The 21,098-nt window shown below is 43.3% G+C and overlaps 1 pseudogene; it reads left to right on the top strand.

Moving 5' to 3' along the window:
- Window positions 1-20,401: 20,401 nt before the first annotated feature.
- On the top strand, window positions 20,402-20,758 carry LOC150049098 (small ribosomal subunit protein eS24 pseudogene; annotated as a pseudogene).
- Window positions 20,759-21,098: the final 340 nt, after the last annotated feature.

Raw genomic sequence — 21,098 nt, 5'->3', positions numbered from 1 at the left:
TTTTTGTTTGTTTGTATTTCCAATCTCAGAAATTTTGTTATAGCGACACAAAACGAACCAAGATGTCTTTGTATGTGTGTGTGTGTGTGCTGGTACTGGGGCTTGAACTCAGGGCCTGGGTGTTGTCCCTGAGCTTATTTTGCTCAGTGCTAGCGTTCTACCGGTTGAGACACAGCTCCACTTCTTTTTGCTGATTATTTGGAGACATTCCTACATAGGCTATAATTGAACTGAGATCCTCAGGTCTCAGCCTTCTGATTATTGAGGATTGATTGCAGCACCTGTCTTCTCTTTTAGTATGATGTTTCCCCTGTCCCAAATTCTCTTCCTAAGTCCTGTGACCTTTCATATCAAGGGGATCCTTACTAGTCCTTTATAGCATAGATCCAATATCATCTAGAAAGCATCAAAGTAGAGTCACTTGTGTTTTGTTTTTGTTTCTTGAGACAGATTTTTGCTATTGTAGTCTAGGCTGGCCTTGAACTCCCGATCCTTCTGTCTCAAGTTTCCAGGTGCTGGGATTGTAGTTGTACACACCATACCTTGCTTTATCCATGTCTTGATGGGAAAAGAGCTTCAGTGACTTTTTTTCACTTTCTAATGCAACATATTCGTTTGAATTTTCTAGAAAAAATATACTGTTACAAACACACACACACACACACACATATATATGTGTATATATATATATATATATAAAACAAAAATGTCTTGACACCCTCTCTATGAAGACTTTACTGAAACTCTCCTGAAAACTTTGCTTTCCAGGAATCAATTATGCCCTCTAATAGTCTCTGGAGGCACTGGTCCATATACTACTTTCATAAGTGATTCTAGAAAATTCTGCTTTGTTTTATATCTCTTCCTGGATAATCATAAACAGTCAAATCACAGGAACTATGACTCATCCAATTCAGTACTTCAACACCCAGCACTGTGTTTGCTACATAGTAAGTGCTCAATAAATGTTAATGGGATGGAATAGAATTGCTCAAGGTCATTTAACTAATTGGCAGTGAGCCCAAATTAAAACCCAGGCCTCTTGATCCCTACTCCACCATTTTCCCATCTCATCACACTGATGTACAAGGCCAAAAGGTGTGACTCAGCCTGAGAGGTATTTCAGGAGGCAGCATGGGTGAAAGATGGAGAGTTAGCCTGTTCCTCCACAGGAGCTTTAGGAGAACCTTTGTTAAAATGAGAATTTGCCCAGAGAGGAGAGGAATAATTATTGACATCAGTCACTACTAAATTTCCATCTTTAACAAACAAGATTATAAATCAGTGCAAATGTGTCTGCTTTTGTTTCCAAACCATCAAAAAAAGGTCTCAGCCTTTTACTCTGAGGCCAACAGGGGCTGAGCGGAGGCCCTGCCCCTTTCTGGCTTGGAGTGCTCCCTGATCACATGTGATACAGGTGAGAGTCTCTCATTCCTTGCAGTTGATCCTCTGGGCACCTTCCAGGGACTTACTCTGTGTGCAAGTCCCAGAAATGGGGCTCACAAAGCCTTCCTCACTTGGGGGGGTCTCCATAGTCCCTGAGGAGATAAGTTGGGCACTGTGAAAATAACAATCACTACAAAACTAATCTCCAAAGTAACAACCATCCCATTAAAAAATGGGCCAAAGACTTAAAGAGAGTCTTCTCTGAAGAAGAAACAAAAATGGCCTATAGTCACATGAAGAAATGCTCAACATCTCTGGTCATAAAAGAAATGCAAATCAAAACAATGCTAAGATTCCACCTCACTCCAGTTAGAATGGCCAGGATCAGGAAAATGAATAATAACAGATGCTGGAGGGGATGTGGCCAGGAGGGATCACTACTACACTGTTGGTGGGAGTGCAAACTCGTTCAACCACTATGGAAAGCAGTGTGGCAGTGCCTCAAAAGGCTAAACATAGAACTCCCCTATGACCCAGCAATTCCACTACTTGGCATTTACCCAACCATCCAGAATCTAGGGCATACTAAATCCATTACCACAACAATGTTCATTGCAGCATTATTCTCCATAGCAAAGATATGGAACCAACCTAGATGTCCCTCAGTTGATGAGTGGATCAACAAGTTGTGGTATTTGTACACAATGGAATTCTATGCTGCTGTCAGAAAAAACGACATCGCCCCATTTGTTAGGAAATGGAAAGACTTAGAAAAAATCATATTAAGTGAAGTAAGCCAGACTCAAAGGAACTTAGGCTCAATGGTTTCCCTCATTTGTCATAATCAGTAGAAACCTTGGGCTCTACTAGCAGAGATCTGCAATAGAGTAGAACCTTGATACATAAGGCCATATAGTATGAAGCTAGTTGAAAAGACCTCTAGGATATTGAAACAAAAGCCATATAACGAATGATTGTTGTCCTTAATGTACTATGTTATCTCTCATCTCTTTTGCTGTCCCTTGGGTATCTCATATTGTTACAATTATCTGATATATTTGTTATCTGATATATTGAATTTATTTGTATTTGGTTATTTGAAATTGGATAGGGAAGGGGGTAAAACCAAGACGGGTGGGGGTGGGGGGGTGGGGGAGGAGGGAAATGGGGACCAAAAAAAAAAAAAAAACCACACAAAATAGAAGAGGTTTTTTGTTTTTTTTTGGTTTTGTTTTTTGTTTTTTGCCAGTCCTGGGCTTGGGCTAAGGGCTTGAGCACTGTCCTTGGACTTTCTCAAAGCTAGCACTCTATCACTTGAGCCTCAGCACCACTTCCGGCTTTTTTCTATGTATGTGATACCGAGGAATCGAACCTGGGTCTTCGAGCATGCTAGGCAAGCACTCTACCATCTAGGCCAAACTCCCGGCCCCAAGAGTTTTGTTTGTTTGTTTTTTTAAGAAAAAGAAAGGGAAAGAAAATCAGAGGACTAATCTTAGGGCTTCCATATTGAGTAGGTCTCAAAAGAAAGAACAAAGCAAATGGAAGACAGAAATCCCAGATGAAATAAATCAATTACTCTGATTCCAGGGCTTGTGTTTCCTAAGGGAAAATCCTTACTGACTGCTGGATACAGCAAAGAAAAGGCCCTTCACCAACAGTATAGCCATGATATTGGGATTAAGGACAATGTCTCACAAGGTGAGGTGGGAGGGGAGAGAGTGCAAGAGGAAGAAAGAAATAGTCCTGAATTGTATAAAGCATCAATATAGCTTTGGATGTCTCCATGGCAACTTAGAAAGTTAAAATATATATACAGAAGGAATGCATTTATAGTTCAGAGGGAAAAATCAAGCACTGTTGGCTCATGCTGTTGCCCTAGCTCTCAGGAGGCTGATATCTGAGGATCACAGTTCAAAGCTAGCCCAGGCCAAAATCTCCATATGACTCTTACCTCCAATTAATCAAACACACACACACACACACACACACACACACACACACACACACACACACACGTGCGCGCGCAGACACACACAAATGATAGTGCAGGATGAAGAGAGGCCAGTTCAGGTCGCATGCCACAGGATGGTAATTATCATTTCATTGAACGATTTCCACTTATTATGAAGAGAACAATAATCAATAATTTGGGGGTTATTTGTGCTTGAATTAATGATGATTACTTCAAAACTAAGCAAACAAAAAGAAGATGGTTGTGGCTAGAGGAATAGCTCAGTGCTAGAGCACATGTTTACCATGCTCCAACTCCACAAATAATAGTCAGAAGACAATCATAATATAAATGCTGATATAGCCAAATTATATTTTCACTGGGAAGATATAGTGACTTGAAAGTGTGATGTTTTAGGAACTGAGTGATAGTTCAGTGGAAGAGGGAACTCTTATTGCTCATGGTGGGATATCAGAATGTAGTGAATAAAATCAAGATACAATAGAAGAAGATAATTTAGAAGCATGAGAATAAATACCATATGAACCAGCACCAAGGCTTAAATCTATAGTTTCTGGGAAGTTAAAAAAATAAAAGATAACAGGAAGTAGAGGTATGGGTCAAGTAGTAGAGCCAGGCAAGAGTGATCAAGCAAGAACACAAGTCCCTGAGTTCAATCACCAGTACTGGCACAAAAAGGAGGAGGAGGAGGAGGAGGAGGAGGAGGGGGAGGAGGAGGGGAAGGAGGAGGGGGAGGAGGAGGAGGAGGGGGAGGAGGAGGAGGAGAGAAGGAAAGAAAAAGAAAAGGAATGGAAAGGAAAGGAAAAAGAAGACACCGAGCATCAGCATTTGACAGATCATGGTTTTAAAGACACCTTGCAAGAGGAAGCCTAGCTCATTGGTAAAGCAGGGTTTCATCACTAGCACCATAAAAAAATCAGTAAATATATCAATAAATCTGCTTTGTAAAACTGTCTCTTTCAGGCCTTCTTGTGTACCTTCAGGGGAGAGTCTTCTGGGACCTCAGAAACAGCCATACAGGGCCACAGCTCTAGGTCTTAAACTACTCTAAGTGTAAAGTCTAAGCTTCAAGATTTTAAAATATTTTCCCAGATGAATCTAAATGCTGGCACTTGTGAATAACTTTGATAAAAATAAAGACTTACTTTGAAAAAGAGTAATATAGAAATAAAACTCAAAGGCTGGTTCTGGCACTCTGTCCTTAGATACTAAAATCCTAATGAGAGCTGAAAAGAGTTCTGGAAGAATGCCCTGGCTACTCAAGGCAGCCCTCCTCCCTATTTAAGCCTCCAGAGTCTGATCCTTATCCACCAAACAGTCACACCTCATGTCAACCTGAAATGTCTTAGGTAGAGAGGAGCCTGTCACTTGGGGATTCTTGGGAGATGCCAAAGGATTAAGTTGACACAGACTTGTGAATGGAGTGTATCAGCTCCTGTCTTAGATGGTCAAAGGGCAGAGGTCATGAGAGTGCTGAGACCCTGAGATGAGGAAGAAAGGGGAGAGGCCTGAGACGGGAAACAAGAGAGTAGGTGGTTGAAATAAACATGTCAAGTTTAACTAATTTTTTGCTCTCAGTACCAGGATTTGAACTCAAAACCTGTGCTCCCTTGGCTCACTGGCAGAACTGGCACTCTATCAGTCACGCCACATCTCCCTGTTCGTGTGTGTGTGTGTGTGTGTGTGTGTGTGTGTGTGTGTGTGTGTGTGTGTGTATTGGTCCTGGGTTTGAACTCAGGGCCTCGCTGATGTCCCTCACCTTTTCTGCTAGCATTCTACTACTTGAGCCACAGCTACAGTTCTGCTTTTTCTGTGATTACTTGGAGAGAAGAGTCTCACAGACTTTATTACCCAGACTGGCTTTGAACAGCAGATCCTCAGATCTCAGGCTCCTGAGCAACCAGGACCCAGTTTCAAATACTTTTATTATAACCAAAGACAACTATCTCCTCCCTCTATCCATTCTCCGAGAAAGGCTAAATGTGGCGATTCTGGAGGTGCACGCTCATAGTCCCAGCACTCAAGAGGCTAACGCAGTGGATTGACAGATCAAGGCCAGCCTGAGTTACATTGTGAGACCCAAGCTCAAAAGGTTGCAAAGTAGAAATAGGCAGGGGGAGAAACACACCGAGGAAAATACAGAGAGAAAGAGACAGGGAGGGAGAGAGGAAAGAAAAAGGAAAGGAAGGAGGAAAAGGAAGGAGGGAGGAGAGAGGAAGGAGGGAGGGAGGGACGGAGGGAGAGAGATGGAAGAAGGGTTCAATTTTTTCTGGTCTGTGTCAAAAATGGCTGTGTTCTACACCCTGAAGGAGGGACTGTGGCCTCTGATTCACCTCAGAGGAAAGGCATTCTTATCCTGTGATCCTCAGTATCTCCTTCACACAGGTTTCTTTTTCCTTCTGCTGTTGGTCTCTCCTGGGTACTGGAAGCCTCGCTGTCATTCCTCGCACTATGGATTATTACCCACTTTGATTTGCTGGTGTTTGAACCAGGTGCTGTCTGTCTTGTAGCATTTAATGCTCTCCAAGGTTGATGGATGGCTCTGTCTAAGAAGGCAAAGTCATATTGTACTTTGTGCCCTGTAGAGCAAATTCCTCTGTCTCCATTCACACTGCATGACAAGATTAATGAATGAAGAAGTGTGTGGTGGTGGCTTGAAGCTGCCAGGCTCCGGAGAAATGCCAGCACATACGAGCCATCCGTGGGAATCTGTAGGTACAAGTACAGCCTCTTCTTTCTGTACAAAGCTGCCTCCCTTCTGTCCTGCAGCATAAATGTAGGCAAGCCTGAATTTTCTCCCCACAATCAGGATAGCCTTTCTCATGGTGTGTAAATGCCTGGAAATGAGTAGATAAGCTCCTGAAAGGTTGCTTGGAAAACAAATGAAAAAGTGAATTATCTGTATATCTTGAGTAATTTTCCCCATCGACTTTAATTTACATTTTCAGACATAATAAGGATAAGATTAAATAAAGTTACTGTTCGAATGATTCAATTAGTATTTTAAACATTTAACACAAAGGTAACTATGAAAAAGAATCCCTCTTGGATGAATGAAGCAGAGGTGTCCACACGTAGTTTGTCTGCCATTGAAAAGGACTTCTCTAGCCAGACACAGTAGCTCACGCCTGTAATCCTAACTGCTCAGGAGACTGAGATGTGAGGATCCTGGTTCAAAAACCAGATGGGGCACTAAAGACCCCAAGACTCTTATCTCTAATTAACCACTAAGAAATGGGAAGTGGCACTGTGGCTCCAAGGGTAGGGCAGTAGCCTTGAGCTGAAGAGCTCAGGGACAACCCCCAGGCCCAGAGTTCAAACCCCAGAACCCAAAAAAGAAAAGAAAAGAAAAGGACTCCTCTCCGAAATGGAAGGTGTGTGTGTGTGTGTGTGTGTGTGTGTGTGTGTGTGTGTGTGTGTGTGTGCGCGTGTGTGTGTGTGTGTGTGTGTTGTTTGTGCTGGTACTGAATTCAGGGTCTGGCACCCTTGAGCACAGTTCCACCGCTGGATTTTATTTTTTTTAATTTTATTTTCTATCTATCTATCTATTTATTTATTTCGGCCAATCCTGGGCATGAGCTCAGGACCTGAGCACTCTCCCTAGGTTTTCTCAAGGCTAGGGCTCTACCACTTGAACCACAGCACCACTTTTGACTTTTTTCTATGTATCTGGTACCGAGGAATCGAACCTGGGTCTTCGTGCATGCTAGGCAAGCACTCTACCACTAGGCCAAACTCCCGGCCCCTGGATTTTCATTTTTTGTAGTTAATTGAAGATAAGCTTTTCACAGATTTTCCTGCTCAGGCTGGCTTCAAACCTTGATCCTCAGACCTCAGCCTCTTGAGTAGCTAGGATTGCAGGTGTAAGCCACTGGTGCCTGAGTAAAAGTTATATTTTGAGCTAGGAATGTACCTCAGAGATAGGACACTTTTCTAGTATGTGCAATGCCCTAGCACTATAAAACCACCTCAAAGAAAGCTACCAAACCAACTCATGTTATCCCCTCTGAAACCTGAGACACCACTTTCTTCATTACTGAGGACACACTAGGTAATCAATATTAGAGAAAAAGATGATTTTACAAACAAGCCTGATAGACAAAACGAACACCTAAAACAGTACCTAGTACATTAAAAACAACAACAACAGTGAATAAACAATTTTTATTGACATATATTTTATGGGAAAATATTAGATGAGGGCCACTGCTCTGGGTGGGCAGAGCAGTGTATAGCCAGTGGCCTAAAGATTCATAGATCCACAGATCCCGGTTTGCTTAGCAAGGTGCAGAGTGGGGGGGGGGACAACACAATTTTAGTGTTAGAGAGGCTGACTTGGGTCCTGAAGGAAAAGGAGGCAGTCACCAGAGTCACCCAGGGGTCCAAGGGATCTTTCCAAGCAGTCATGTGTGGATAAGCATGAAGGTGTGAGAATGTTTGGAAAATGGTGGCGGGAGAAGCTGTGGTCTTCAGAGGAGTAGACTAACTGGAAAGGAAGTAGGAGTCAAATACTGAACCCTTGTAAGTATCTACTTTGAGTCTGGATTGTCTGCGGTGGATCTGGGAAAGGGACTTTCAATAGAGGGTATAGTTGGTTGTGTATTCACTGGGGAGAGATGGAGAGGCTGTTAAGTGAGCACAGACATTAAAGCTATCTGCAGATTAATGGTCAATCTCCACATGGGTAAGAGATTACATGAACAGATTGAGTAATAGGTTCATAATCCAAAGAACCAATAATCTGTGATCTAGGCAGATGGTGGAGATGAAAGGAAGAAGTTTCTTTAGGAAGGCAGGGTCTGGGGTTGTTCTGTACAAATAGCTTAGTGTTAACAGCTTCCTTGATCTTTGATCAAAGTGCACTTGGCCTAAGTATGGGTGTGTACAGCCAGCTCTGCAGATGATCCTTAGCATTAGTGATGGAGGATGTGTACTGATCATTCGTGTTTGGGGCACAAAGCAGGGGTGTGGCAGGGCTTTGGCAAAAACAGATGTCACAACTCTCCCAGGTGAAGCTGGCTTGGAATTGGAGCCTGGAAAAAGGTGATCTCCAAGCATCTGTTCCTCTGCCCAGTGTATAGTTGCATCCTACACAGCTCTCTCCTAGTATTGAGCTCTGTGTTCCGAAAATGACCATGTTTGGGTTGCTATCAAAGCCAGGCAGAGCAAAGTGAACTGAGAAGCCAGGTACTGGTGGCTCACACCTACAATCCTAGCTACTCAGGAAGCTAAGATCTGAGGGTCATGATTGGAAGCCAGCCCCGAGAAGGGAAATCTGTGAGACTCTTACCTCCAATTAACTATCAAAAAAAACCCCTAAAAGTGAAGCTGTGTGTCAAGTATCAGCCTTCAGTGAAAAAGGGGTGGAGTCCAGATATTGGGTTTACCGGCACAAAGGAGAAGGCAGAGAAAGAGGAAGACAATGGGGATGGGCACTGAGCAAACTGGAAGACCTGTGAACTAGCAGCCCCTGAGCCATTTCTCACTGCTGGGTAGCTGGGAGCAAACTGCTAGAACACCCTGAACTTCAAATTGGCAAGGGCAAATGTAGTGTGGGGAGGGATAGTTTATGGTATGGATGAAGAGCCCACAGGGACAAGGATGTTACAACAAGAAGTTGCAAATATACTGGGCTGGGAGTTTGGCCTAGTGGTAGAGGGCTTGCCTAGCATGGATCAAGACCTAGGTTTGATTTCTGGGTACCACATACATAGAAAAAGCCAAAAGTATGGCTCAAGTGGTAGAGCGCTAACCTTGAGAAAGTCCAAGGACAGTGCTCAGACCCTGGGTTCAAGCCTCAGGACTGAGAAAAAAAAAAGAAGTTGTAATCTTAGTGGTGACTTATGCATGATCTTTTAAATAGTAGACAACAGAAAGGCCAGTGGAGGCTGCAGGGGTAGGAGCTCCAGGCTTGACCTGGAATGTTGTTAAATGAGTGTATATATATAGGTGTATCAAAATTCATTGAGCCATTAACCAAAGCTTGTGCATTTCACTCTATGTAAATTGTACTATAATTTTTTTTAAAAAAAGATTAAAAACATAAGCAGAGAGTGGTCAGCTGTGTTTGGATTTGTGGTACAAAGAAGTACACAAGGTCATGAAAAAGCCACTGATCAGGGCCAAGCCAAAGGCCCAGGGGATCCTGGACTAGAGCTCACGTCTCATATTCCTACTTGGAAGCTAGTATAGTCCTTTCTAATCTTTCAGGACCTGCTAGTTTCAAGGCATTTGGGGAGGAACAATTTTTTGGCTTTCAGAAGTAAACAGGAAGACCTGAGCTGAGAAGCAGAGGAGCCTGAAAACTGTGCTGAACAATGATGGAAAACACAGCCCTGAGCGAATTCAGAAGACAGTTCCTGGTTGTTCCTGGAGGCCTGGGAATCTGGAAAGCAATTTGCCACAAGCTGAGAAGCCACATGCTGATTGGTGGATCTGCAGAGAAGCTTCTGGGAACCTGTGCACTGACTGGTGGGTCTGTAGAGATGCTTCTGTGGCAGGGTCTCAGGCCTGTATCCAGGGCTCTCTGGACAGCACTGATTCTCTCTTTAGAGGGCAGGGGGTCAAGGTGACCGTGCCTCAATGATCCTAATAGCCCACAGGAGTGGGGAGGAAACACTTTTTTTCCTTCTAGGCCATGTGACATGGTAGGATAGAACACTGTTACCTAAGAGTACACATACTGCAAATCCCTTCCCTGAAGGGCGCAGGCAGGGAAGCTTGGTACCGGAACAGCCATCTTTTTTTGCAAAGAACCCTAGAGAAAGGCCTCCCTCCATGCTTATCTCCACCCATCTTGGAGCTGGGTGGTGCAGAACCCTGTGGAGGGTAACAGAAAGTGAGGGGAGAGAGAATTTAGCTCTCTCCAGAAGACAGCAACCTGGAAAATGATTCCATTGCTGTCTCTCCTGAGAGCCACTGGACAGGGACTTTTAAATTCTTCTTTATGGTTGCTATAATTAAGACAATAACTGAAACACTTTAGAAAAGCCAGCAGCATGAGAAGTCGAAGATCTCAGCCATGTAAGTATCCACAGTGCCTTCCCATATGTCCTAACAAAGAGAAAAAAGAACTCTATTTAGATAAAACAAAAGCAGAAAACATGGCTGGTGAGTGGAGGACAGGAGAAGCAGATAATGGAGCTTGGATTTGATTCTGGCAGAAAGCCAGCTTAAGGTCCTACCAGGAAAGTCCCTTTTGACATTCCAAGGCTTTTCCTCTAGACCTCCTCACAAACAATCTAACAGCAAACCTTTGAATTAACTAAGAAATATTGACTCCTCTTTGTCCCGGGAGCTTTCAGAATCTAGGGGGCTTTTTCTGGGTCACAGCACGGCCTTGCTTTCTCCTCTGACAGGCTAAAGGGCTTAATTACTGGAATGTGAATCCTATAATCACCTCACTCTTGTTGTTGAGTTGACTGACCCCCTGGAAACGATGGTGTACATCAGAGAAATACCTTGAGCTGCAGTGGAATTCAGGGTGATGGGGGGAAATGTTCAGAGACAACTGATCTAAAACCAACTGAGCCTCAAGAGAATAATGAATCTGTTCTTGGCTCCCCTCTTCAGAGAACTCCAATAATACAAGCCTGCAGGCACATCCCAGTGTAGTTGCTATGCCTTGCTTACCTTCCTTCTCCTTAGATTCCAGTGCTTCCAGTTCTTATATTCAATCAATAGGACTTTACACACATGCACACACATGGCCTCCCATACTTGTCCACCCTTGACAACAAGTGAGGATTGCACTAAATAGCCTGTGTCCACTGCAGATTTTTACAAAGATTAGCTTCAGACTGATAAAATGTGTGAAGTTTTAACTGCTATCAGGTCTCTGGATTGTGGTGCTTACAGATGAATGGGTCTTACTGAACCTTCTTGTTTTCTTTTCTGACTTGATAACCCAGTTCAAGGACAAGATTTCAAACCTTTGGATAGGAAGGTTGACAAAGTGCCCGATGTTTCCATTTGTTCACGGTTAGCTGCCTGTAAAGCATGTCCAAAATGATCCCTAATTCCAAGCACTCTCTATACAATCAACTTCTCCAATAAAATCATTCTAAAATTTTTCTTGATTCTGCTTTTAATAAAGTACATTTTCAGAGGATATGAATTCCAGATTTGATTTCAGACTCTGGGGATGTATATTCCTCTTCTGGAACTTGTATATCCGGTACTGGAATGAAAAAAGGGAGGGGGACCAGGGAGGGTGGAAGGGGGGGGAACAAATCCTCAGCATAACAAGCATTCCTTGTATTTCTTGTATCTTTTACACACTGAGCTAGTCAGGGAGAGACAAGTCGAGGCTCAGCATCTGGTTAAAGTCAGGTAAGGAACACTCTGGGGGAAAAAGGCTGAAAATTGCTTGCCAACCTCCTTCTCTCTCGAATGTAGTTTTGCAGATGAATGGGAACTACAGCCAGTAAAGGTCGCAGTCTTAGGTGATACTTGGGAGAAAAACCAACGGAAAAGAAACACCTTGTTCCCTCATGATCCAGTGAGCTTTGTTCCATGGAGAATATCTGGCAAAATGAAAGGAACACAGAGGCATGCCACCCCCAGATGTGGTTGCGCCAAAGGAACATCTTCAGCCACAGAATTTCCCTGCGGGAAGGCTGGAAGAAATGACTGGGGCTATGGAACACAGGAAGCTCTGAGCCTCACCCGGGTTTGCCCGGCATCTCTGCAGATCTGCAGAAGGATGGGAATACTGTGACCCCGTTGAGATTTGTTACCCAGGTGCCTTTGGCCACAATCGTGCTGGAACTTGATTTCTGCAGACCCAGCTATCCCACTAGTCTTCCCTGCTGATCCTAGGTCCAGATGAGTCCTTTTCTTAAAAAGGACTTTTTACTTAAAAAGATCAGGCTGGGTGCTGGTGTTTCATACCTGTAATCCCAGCGACTCAGGAGGCTGAGATTGGAGGACTAAGGCTCCAAGCCAACCTAGGACAGGAAAGTCCATGCAATTGTTACCTCCAACTAACTATCAAAAAGTGAGAAGTGGAGCTGTGGGCATTCCGCTGTAAGAGAGCTTAGAGAGGTCGCCTCATTTCACTGTGATGTGGGAAACTGAATTTAACCCAGCCCTCAGTCAACCTATACCCTGAAAGAGTTTTCTTTCCACAACTCAGGCTCTGTTGTAGAAATGTCTAAGGTTTCAGAGGTCCCTTTCCTCTTCTCTCACCAACATAGTCCTGCATATAGAAGGAGAGACCCAGGCTTCATTCCAGATGGAATTTTCTGGATCGTCCCCTCTGTCTGGTGGAGGGTGGGTCTTCTGAGCTGCTCCCTGGACTAATGTCCACGGATATACATGTGGCCCATTCCTGGCACTCGGCCAGTGTTTGCTGAAGATTATGGGTTGGGTGGTTTGCGGTGGGGCATTTTTTCTCTCTTGGCTGAGTCAGAGCCCAGCCTCCTTTTATCTTGTCCTCCTCTCCCTCCCTCCCTCCCATACCCCCCCCCAAGGATTGTGGGTTCCTGACTCTGGTTATGATTCCAGTGAGGTCAGGACTCTGGAAATTTGTTTTGTAGCCCTTGGCCATAACACCATCTTGCCCCTACCACAGTCATCTCTTTCTGGTCAGCTCTCCAGCCAAACTCAACCAGCATCCATGCTCCACCCATTGAAGGATCTGCCGGAGACCCAGCTTCTTTCCACACCACACAGAATGAAGAGTAACTTTCCCAAGCTAACCTGAGCCCTTCCACTACCTAACCACACTGCACTGCTGAGTTGACTGTGATGTGGCCATGCCCCAGACTGGTGTTGGGGGCCTGTGTGTCTACAAAGAGCCCTAAAGATGACACGAGGAGAAAGGCTGCTGGTGACTTCAATGTATCTCATCTTCCCCACTGAGGCAGCACAACCAGAAAGAAGATCGAGACCAATGTGTCCCTCCAGCAGCTGTCTCCCTCCTCCCCTTTTGGACCTTTGAGACCAGAAGTGGACAGACTTCCTATTTCCGCAGTTTTTCATCCTCTTCTTATCCTGCTGGTGTAGTTGTTATGGTTAGAATCAGGACTTACAAGCATGGAGACAACTGTGGCCTGCCTCCCTACAGGCTTGTTTCTCCTTAGGCCCCATAAGAGCTAAAGAAGTATGGAAAATTGTGCATGCGTGTGTGTGTGTGTGTGTGTGTGTGTGTGTGTGTGTGTGTGTGTGTGTGTGTGTATGTGTTGGTACTTGGACTTGAATTCAGGGAAGTGTTTCTTAGCTTTTTCACTCAAGGGTTGCACTCTGCCACTTGAGCTTTCCTTCTGGTATTTTGATGGTTAATTGGAGTGTCACAAACCTTCCTGCTCAAACTGGCTTCTAACTATAATCCTCAAACCTCAGCCTCCTGAGTAGCTAGGATTATGGGTGTGAGCCACCATCACCCAGCTAGGAAGTCAACTTTCTTGACAAAGCTTCACTGTAACAATTATTAATTTCTACAAAAATCCTAAAGTATGTCTTATAGCACAATGACTGAAGGAGTGGGTCGGTAAAGCACATTGATATTATTCAGGAAATGTTATTCCTATGTCCAGCAGAGAACTTTGGAACTTCTTCTAATTTAAAAAGATTGGAGTCAGGGCTGGGAGTTTGGCCTTGTGGTAAAGTCCTTGCCTAGCATGCACAAAGACCCGGGTTCGATTCCTCGGTACCACATACATAGAAAAAAAAATCCAGAAGTGGTGCTCAGGCCCTGAGTTCAGTCCCCAGGACTGACAAAAATAAATAAATAAAGATTGGAGCCAGACATTGGTATCTCACACTGCTCAGGAGTGTGAGATCTGAGGATTGAGGTTCAAAGCCAGTCCTGGCAGAGAAGTCCTAGAGATTCTTATTTCCAACTAACCAGCAAACAACAACAACAAAAACAGAAGTAAAACAGCAGCTCAACTGGCAGACTGTCCACCTTGAATGACAAGGCTAAGTTCAAGCCATAGTACTGGCACAGAGGAGGAGAATAAGGAGCAGGAGAAGGAGGAAGAGGAGGAGGAGGAGGAGGAAGAGGAGGAGGAGGAGGAGGAGGAGGAGGGGGAGGAGGAGGAAGAGGAGGAGGAGGAGGAGGAGGAGGAGGAGGAGGAGGAGGAGGAGGAAATCATTGAATTTATGCTTGGGAATACACTTCGGAAAGTCTGATACACTTTTCCATTGTGTGCTTAGACACTAACTTTACTGTTATCATTATTATGTTTCCAGAGTGCTATTCCTATTTGCTTTTCCTATGCTTTTCACCATGCTTATACTGGACTACACTTAGCAATACTCAGCAAGCAGCTTCTCTGATACTGAAGCTGTTTTGTGAGGTATTCTGAAGGGTCTTGAGCTACTTTCCACTCCAGTAGATTACCTCTGAAATGAAAGATCAGATATGAGCTTTTCTCTGTGGGTGGCTCTTCTCTTTCCTTATCTTACTTTCTAAGAAAATCATGTGGCATGACACTAGGAAGGTGCCAGAGAAATGGCTTCCACAGCAGCTGCACCAGAAGCTGGGGAGACAGAACTCACCACAGCCTTCCTCCTGATGGAAGAGACAAGACACTGAGAAAACTAAAAACTAAAACTAAGCTCTTAGATGATTGGGAGGGGTTGGGGAGAGGGAAATGGGAACAAAAACATGAGAAGGGGTATCAATGTGTGAGAAGTAATGTACCTACTGTCTGGTGAATGGAATTGTAACCCCTCTATACGTTATTCCGACAATAAAAAAAATCATTACAAAGCACTAACTTTGTTACCTGGTGTATTATATATACATTTTTTTTTAAATAGGGAAGGGAAGGGGGAAACAAAATGATTGAGAGGAGATGAGGGAAGGGAAAAGGGGACAAAAACATGAGGAGGGGTATAACTGTTGGAGAAGTAATGCACCCACTACCTAACAAATGTAACTGTAACGCCTCTATACATTACCCTGAGAATAAAAGAAAAGAAAAAAAAAGAAAACTAAGCTCTTGGCATATTCTGTAGGACAAATAATGATACCAAAAAGGTGATGCTATGGTTTAGAGCTGAAATGTCCTCCAAAGGACCATGGCTAAAACTCACCAACCAACCTGTGTCACTACGGAAAGATGATGGACTATTTAGAAGGTGATGTAGCAGAGGAAATTAGGTTATTGGGCCTTTGAAGATAATACTGAGATCCCAGCTCTACCCTGTGACCTCAACACGTTGTACAGTGCCACCACTAGCCCAAGAGGACAGGACTAAAGACCAGAGACTACAACCTCAAAAAACCTGAGCCCAAATCAACTGTTTCTCCTTTCTTTATCTAACATCGTTTGTCTCTGGGACAGAGATAAGGGTTTCTAGAAGATGAGAGGATTATTGAGACAGGGAATGGGACTGAGGGAAGAGATAACATAGCAGGGGACATAATGAAGACATACAGATAAAAGATGATAGGAAGGGAACTGTGAGGATCCTGGTTGAGGAAGTGAGAGGAAGGAGACAATCCTTATCATGACAATCCTCACCAATGAGCAGCAGGCAGTGTGATGGACACAGCTGTGCCTTTAAGGTGAGCATTGACAAGGTGAATTATGTTTCTGAAGCCAGAGGGACCATTGTGTGGTTATTTGACTGGACTGTGGGAGTAGCCATAGGAGAGAAGACAGAAAAGAAAGCAAGTTCTAGAGATCAGACAACAAGGCAATAAGAATTCTTGACAATTGACTGGAAATGGGAAATGAGGGAGAAAAAAAAATGTAACGGTATTGGGTAGCAGAGATGGAGAGAAGGATGCTGGTTGGTGAGGAGGGCTTGGTGGGGGAGGGGCAACAGGAAAAGAACCTCATCCAAAAAAAAAAGAGCAAATACTTCTTTTGGTTATTTGAAACTTTACTTCTCAGCTGGCATAATCAACATGAACCTGAACAATGCTAAGAATCTTGGCCATATGAGCTTATTACAGTTCTTCAGTCATCATTTAAAGAACTCATGGGTTATGTCTGTGATCCCATTGGAAGGTTGAAGTAGGAGGATTGCAAGTTCAAGGCCAACCTAGGCTATATCAAGATATACTTCTCAAACTACACACACAAGCTGGGTGCAGTGGCTCACACATGGAATCCTAGCTACTCAGGAGGCTGAGATCTGAGGATTGTGGTTCAAAGCCAGCCTGGGCGAGAAAGTTGGTGAGATTCTTATCTCCAATTAGCCATCAAAAAACCAAAAGTGGCACTGTGGCTCAAGTGCTAGCCTTGAGCCAAAGAGCTTTGGGACAGTGCCTAGGCCCAGAGTTCAAGCCCCATGATTGACCAAAGCACGCACGTGCGCACACACGAGGAATAAACTGCTGTTCCAGGTGAAAGTAAGGTTTAGAGCACAATTCTGGAGCTGCGCTGACTGGTCTCAAACCTTTGCTTGGGTCCTTATTAACTGGGGATTTGGGGCAATCGCAAAACCTCTGTGTCTGGATTTTCTCATCCATAGAAATGGGATTGATTCTAACTACCTCATAAATAATAAAAGGTGTGTTGAGTCCTTGATATTCAATATAATGACTCAAGTTAGCACTGAATGACTCAACAAATGTTAGGTCTTCATTACTTCCATGAAAGAAAATAATAAGTACTCTACCAATTTACAAATTACGAAATTCCAACAGGATGAAGTTTTATTTGTTTTGGGTTTTTTTTTGCAATTAAAAAAATTATTTTATTGTTAGGATGATATACCAAGGGGTTACAGTTACATTCATCAGGTAATGAGTACATTACTTCTGGAACATTGTTACCCCTTCCCATGTTTTTCTCTCACTTTCCCTCCCCCCATCCCTCCCACTCATCTTGTTTTTCCCTTACCTTCCCATTTTCAAATACAAAAATAAACATATATACAATATTCTAAGTACCAAAGTCAGACACAGTAATGACATGAGATATACTTTAAGGGGAAAAGAAGAAAAAAGAAATGACTTCACAGAGTACATTAAGAACAACAATCACAAAGATAAACCTCTTGTTTCCGTATCCTGGAGTTCATTTTGCTTAGCCTCATCTTACATGGCCATATGTACATAGCTTTCAAACCTGTAGGAGAATCCTAAACGTATGCATATTGTTACAAATGAGAAAAACCATGGAGCCTATGCTCTTTTGGGTCTGGCTTACATCACTTAACATGATTTTTTCCAAGTCTTTCCATTTCCTTACAATGCCATTCTTTCTGATGACGGCATAGAATTCCATGGTGTAAATATATCTCATAGAAGTTTTATTTGTAAACACAGTGGAATGGGAAAAAAAAAGTACTGGATTTGGAATGTTGGCTCTAATCTAACAGCAGTAATTATTCCAGGCGGGTTTCTTAGCCTCCAATAAGTCTATTTTTCTCATGAAATTAAGGTAAATAATAAGGCATCTTCTACCTGCCTGTCATGGTGAATGACATAAGAAATTTTTTTGTGTTTGTGCCGGCCCTGGGGCTTGAACAGTTTTTCTAAAGGCTAGCGCTCTACCATTTGAGTCACAAGTGCACTCCCAGCTTTTTGGTGGTTAACCGGTGATTAGAATCTCACAGACTTTCCTGCATGGACTGGGTTTGAACCATGATCCTCAGATCCTCCCAAGTAGCTAGAATTATAGATATGAGCCACCATCACCCTGCTTCCTCCTCATTTTTTAAGGAAACTCATCTGCTCTGAGGTAACTCCTCCCTGTCTCCCTCTGCATAGCAGCCCAAGTCATTAGTATGGATCATTGATAAGCAAACAGCTTTGAAAGGCAGGACAGAGACAGATCCTGACTTGACCTCAGGCTGCTTCAGAAGTCCAGGATTCACATTCCCTCGCTACCCATCAATCTCAGCCCGGGAGGGAGGCTAGAGGATGGCGCATGACAGCAGAGTTCATGGCACACTTCAATCAGGTGTGATGTTTCAGGCAGCAAGGGCAAGCCATTCAGAACATGAGCTCATCCAATGTCTTTCTTTAGTCTCTTCATGTCCCTGAATACAGTTCTCTCATCAACTTGGGCCAGAACAGAACAAAGATTAAGTCAACATCACCTTCACCTGGCAGAGGAGAGGCTCCCAAACTCCTCTCACCTTCCTTTCCATTGCTAATCTGGGCAGTTTTACTTCTTTGAGGACTACACTCATTTCTTTGGTTTGTTTGTATGTGCCAGTATTGGGGCTTGAACTCGGGGCCTTTCTTTCTGACTTGGCTTTTTTGCTTAACGCTAGTGCTCTATCACTTGAGCCACAGCTCTACTTCTGGCTTTTTGCTGGTTAACTGGACTTTTCTGCTTGGGCTGCCTTCAAATCAGTCCTCATATCTCAGCCTCTTGAGTACCCAGGATTACAGGCATGAGCCACCTGCACCCAACCACTTGTTCGTTTCTTTATAAGCTCAATCTGGGTGTTAAAGATTCTGATTGTTGCTTTCAGAATGGAAACATTGCTTCTTGCTTCTTCTTTCCTGGGCCAGTCTGAAATTACCAGATAGAATTTACAGCTCCACAAAGCTGTAAAAAGCCATCTCTCTTCTAGCTTGTGACAGTACAAGATGGGACTGGCTTCAGGCAAGGCTCCCCTGACAGCACAGACAGAGGGCTTCCTCTGCCACTTCTGGTTCCCAATATTCCTGAAGGAGCAGCCTTAGGAAATAGAGCATAGGAAGATACATAACTGTGCCACATTTCAGACTATAGAGCTTTGTGTTTATCTCATGGAACATTTTGTGGTGGCATTAATTAAAGTACACTTTCAGTACTATTAATAGGGACTAACTGTGTTGTCTTAGGACTATACAGTAATTTGAATTTATTCCTAGGTAAGCTCTCTACCACCTGTCCAAAATCCTACCTAACCTTTTTGCTTTAGTGATTTTGGAGGATTGGATGTTGCATTTTGTCAAGGGCCAGACTGAGCATTGATCTTCTTCCTATGCCCCCTCTATAGTTGTGATTGCAGACATGTGCTACCAAGCCATGCACTATGTATATGGTCTTTAAAAGTAGAGTACTTGTAGATTATTTCTTGCTAATGATTTTTCAACAAATATGATTTCCCATCTACAAATCCTTTACTTAACCATCAGGGGAAGAGGAGAAGGTTGGAAGCTTTATCTTCTACATTTAAAACATAGGATTTGCTTTTGTTTTGTTGTGCCTATCCTGGAGCCTGGATTCAAGACCTGAACATTGTCTTTGAGAGTTTTTGCTCAAGGATAGTGCTGTACTAACTGAGTCATAGCCCTACTTTCAGCACTTTTGGTGCTTAATTGGAGATAAGAGTCTCAAGGGCTTTCCTGCCTGGCTGACTTCAAACCACAGCCCTCAGCCTCCTGAGCAGATAGGATTACAGGCAGGAATCACCCAGGGAGATATTCCCTTTTGTAAGTATACTATCTTCAAAATAAACCTCTATTTGCCTTTTGAGTTTTTCTTTGTTTACATGGATTCATATTATTGCTATCTGATTTAATTATTGTATACCACTATACCTGTGAATGAAAGCAGAGGTCTTAGTTCCCAGCTAGTTTTCCTGGAAGACTATTTGGACCGGGGAGATAATTTTTTATGTGATTTGTAGTAATATCCCCTTTCTCAGGAAGTTTTCAGTCAACAAGAAAGGGCACTTTTTTTTCTGTACTGACTTTAGCAAAAATGTTCATAAAGCAGTAAAACACAGTCTGGTCCCAGTGAACTCTTTCATACCAACATTGAAAAAGCTCCTTATGGGTTTTTCTGTCCTTACTAGTTTAGAAGAACAGACTGTTGCAAAGATAAGTGTTGTGGGGCTTTTGCCCATTTGTTTTTGTTTGGGGCATTTTCATTTGCTCTCGGCTGCTATTAGAGTCTGTACTCAGAGTCTCCAGCTTGTTCACTTGGCCTGCTTGCTAAGCTGATGCTGTATAAGGCACTTGAGCCATGCCTACAAGTACAAATGTCCTCAAACCCTAATCCTCTGGATCTCATCCTCCTGCATAACCAGATTATAGGCATAAGATACCAGTACCCAGCTTTATAAAGACAGTTTGATACAAATGTCTGAATTCTTCACTTTTCCTCCCTGGCTGTCTGAAGGTCTGCCACCATCATGAATGACACAGTAACTATCTGGGCCAGGAAGTTCATGATCAACCAACTGCTTCACCCTGAAAAGGCAACAGTACCTAAGACAGAAATCCGGGGAAAACTCGCCGAAATGTATAAGATCACCCCCGTTGTCATCTTCGTATTTGGATTCAGAACCCATTTTGGGGCAAGACAATTGGCTTTGGCATGATTTATGATTCCTTAGATTATGCAAAGAAAAATGAACCCAACACAGACTTGAAGACATGGCCTGTATGAAAAGAAAAAGACCTCCAGGAAACAGCGAAAGGAACGCAAAAACAGAATGGAAAAAGTCAGAGGTACTGCCAAGGCCAATGTTGGAGCTGGCAAAACGTGAGCTGGAGATTGGATAACAGCCAAAGGAATGAAGATCCTGCAGTGACTTGACCTGCAGTGATGACAAGTTTTTCACAGAGGGATTAATAAATTGTAAAAAAAGAAAAAAAAAAGTCTGAGTCATGAGTCATGAGAGTCATGAGATCACCTGACCACAGTCTCTTCTTTCTTCTAATCAGGCAGAACTAGGTCTGGAGGATCTTGACTGTGAAAGTCACTCCATGGAATCCCATCTGTTACAGGCTGGCCAGGCAGAAGATCATTAGTAACACTTGACTTGCAGCCATAACAATGTCCTCGGTGATAACAAGAGGAAAGACTCTCCCTATCCCTCTTAGGTC

This window comes from Megascapheus bottae, chromosome 20 (assembly GCF_031878675.1).
Source record: "Megascapheus bottae isolate mThoBot1 chromosome 20, mThoBot2.hap1, whole genome shotgun sequence".
NCBI lineage: Eukaryota > Metazoa > Chordata > Mammalia > Rodentia > Geomyidae > Megascapheus > Megascapheus bottae.
This window is presented reverse-complemented; position numbering and strand designations above follow the sequence as displayed.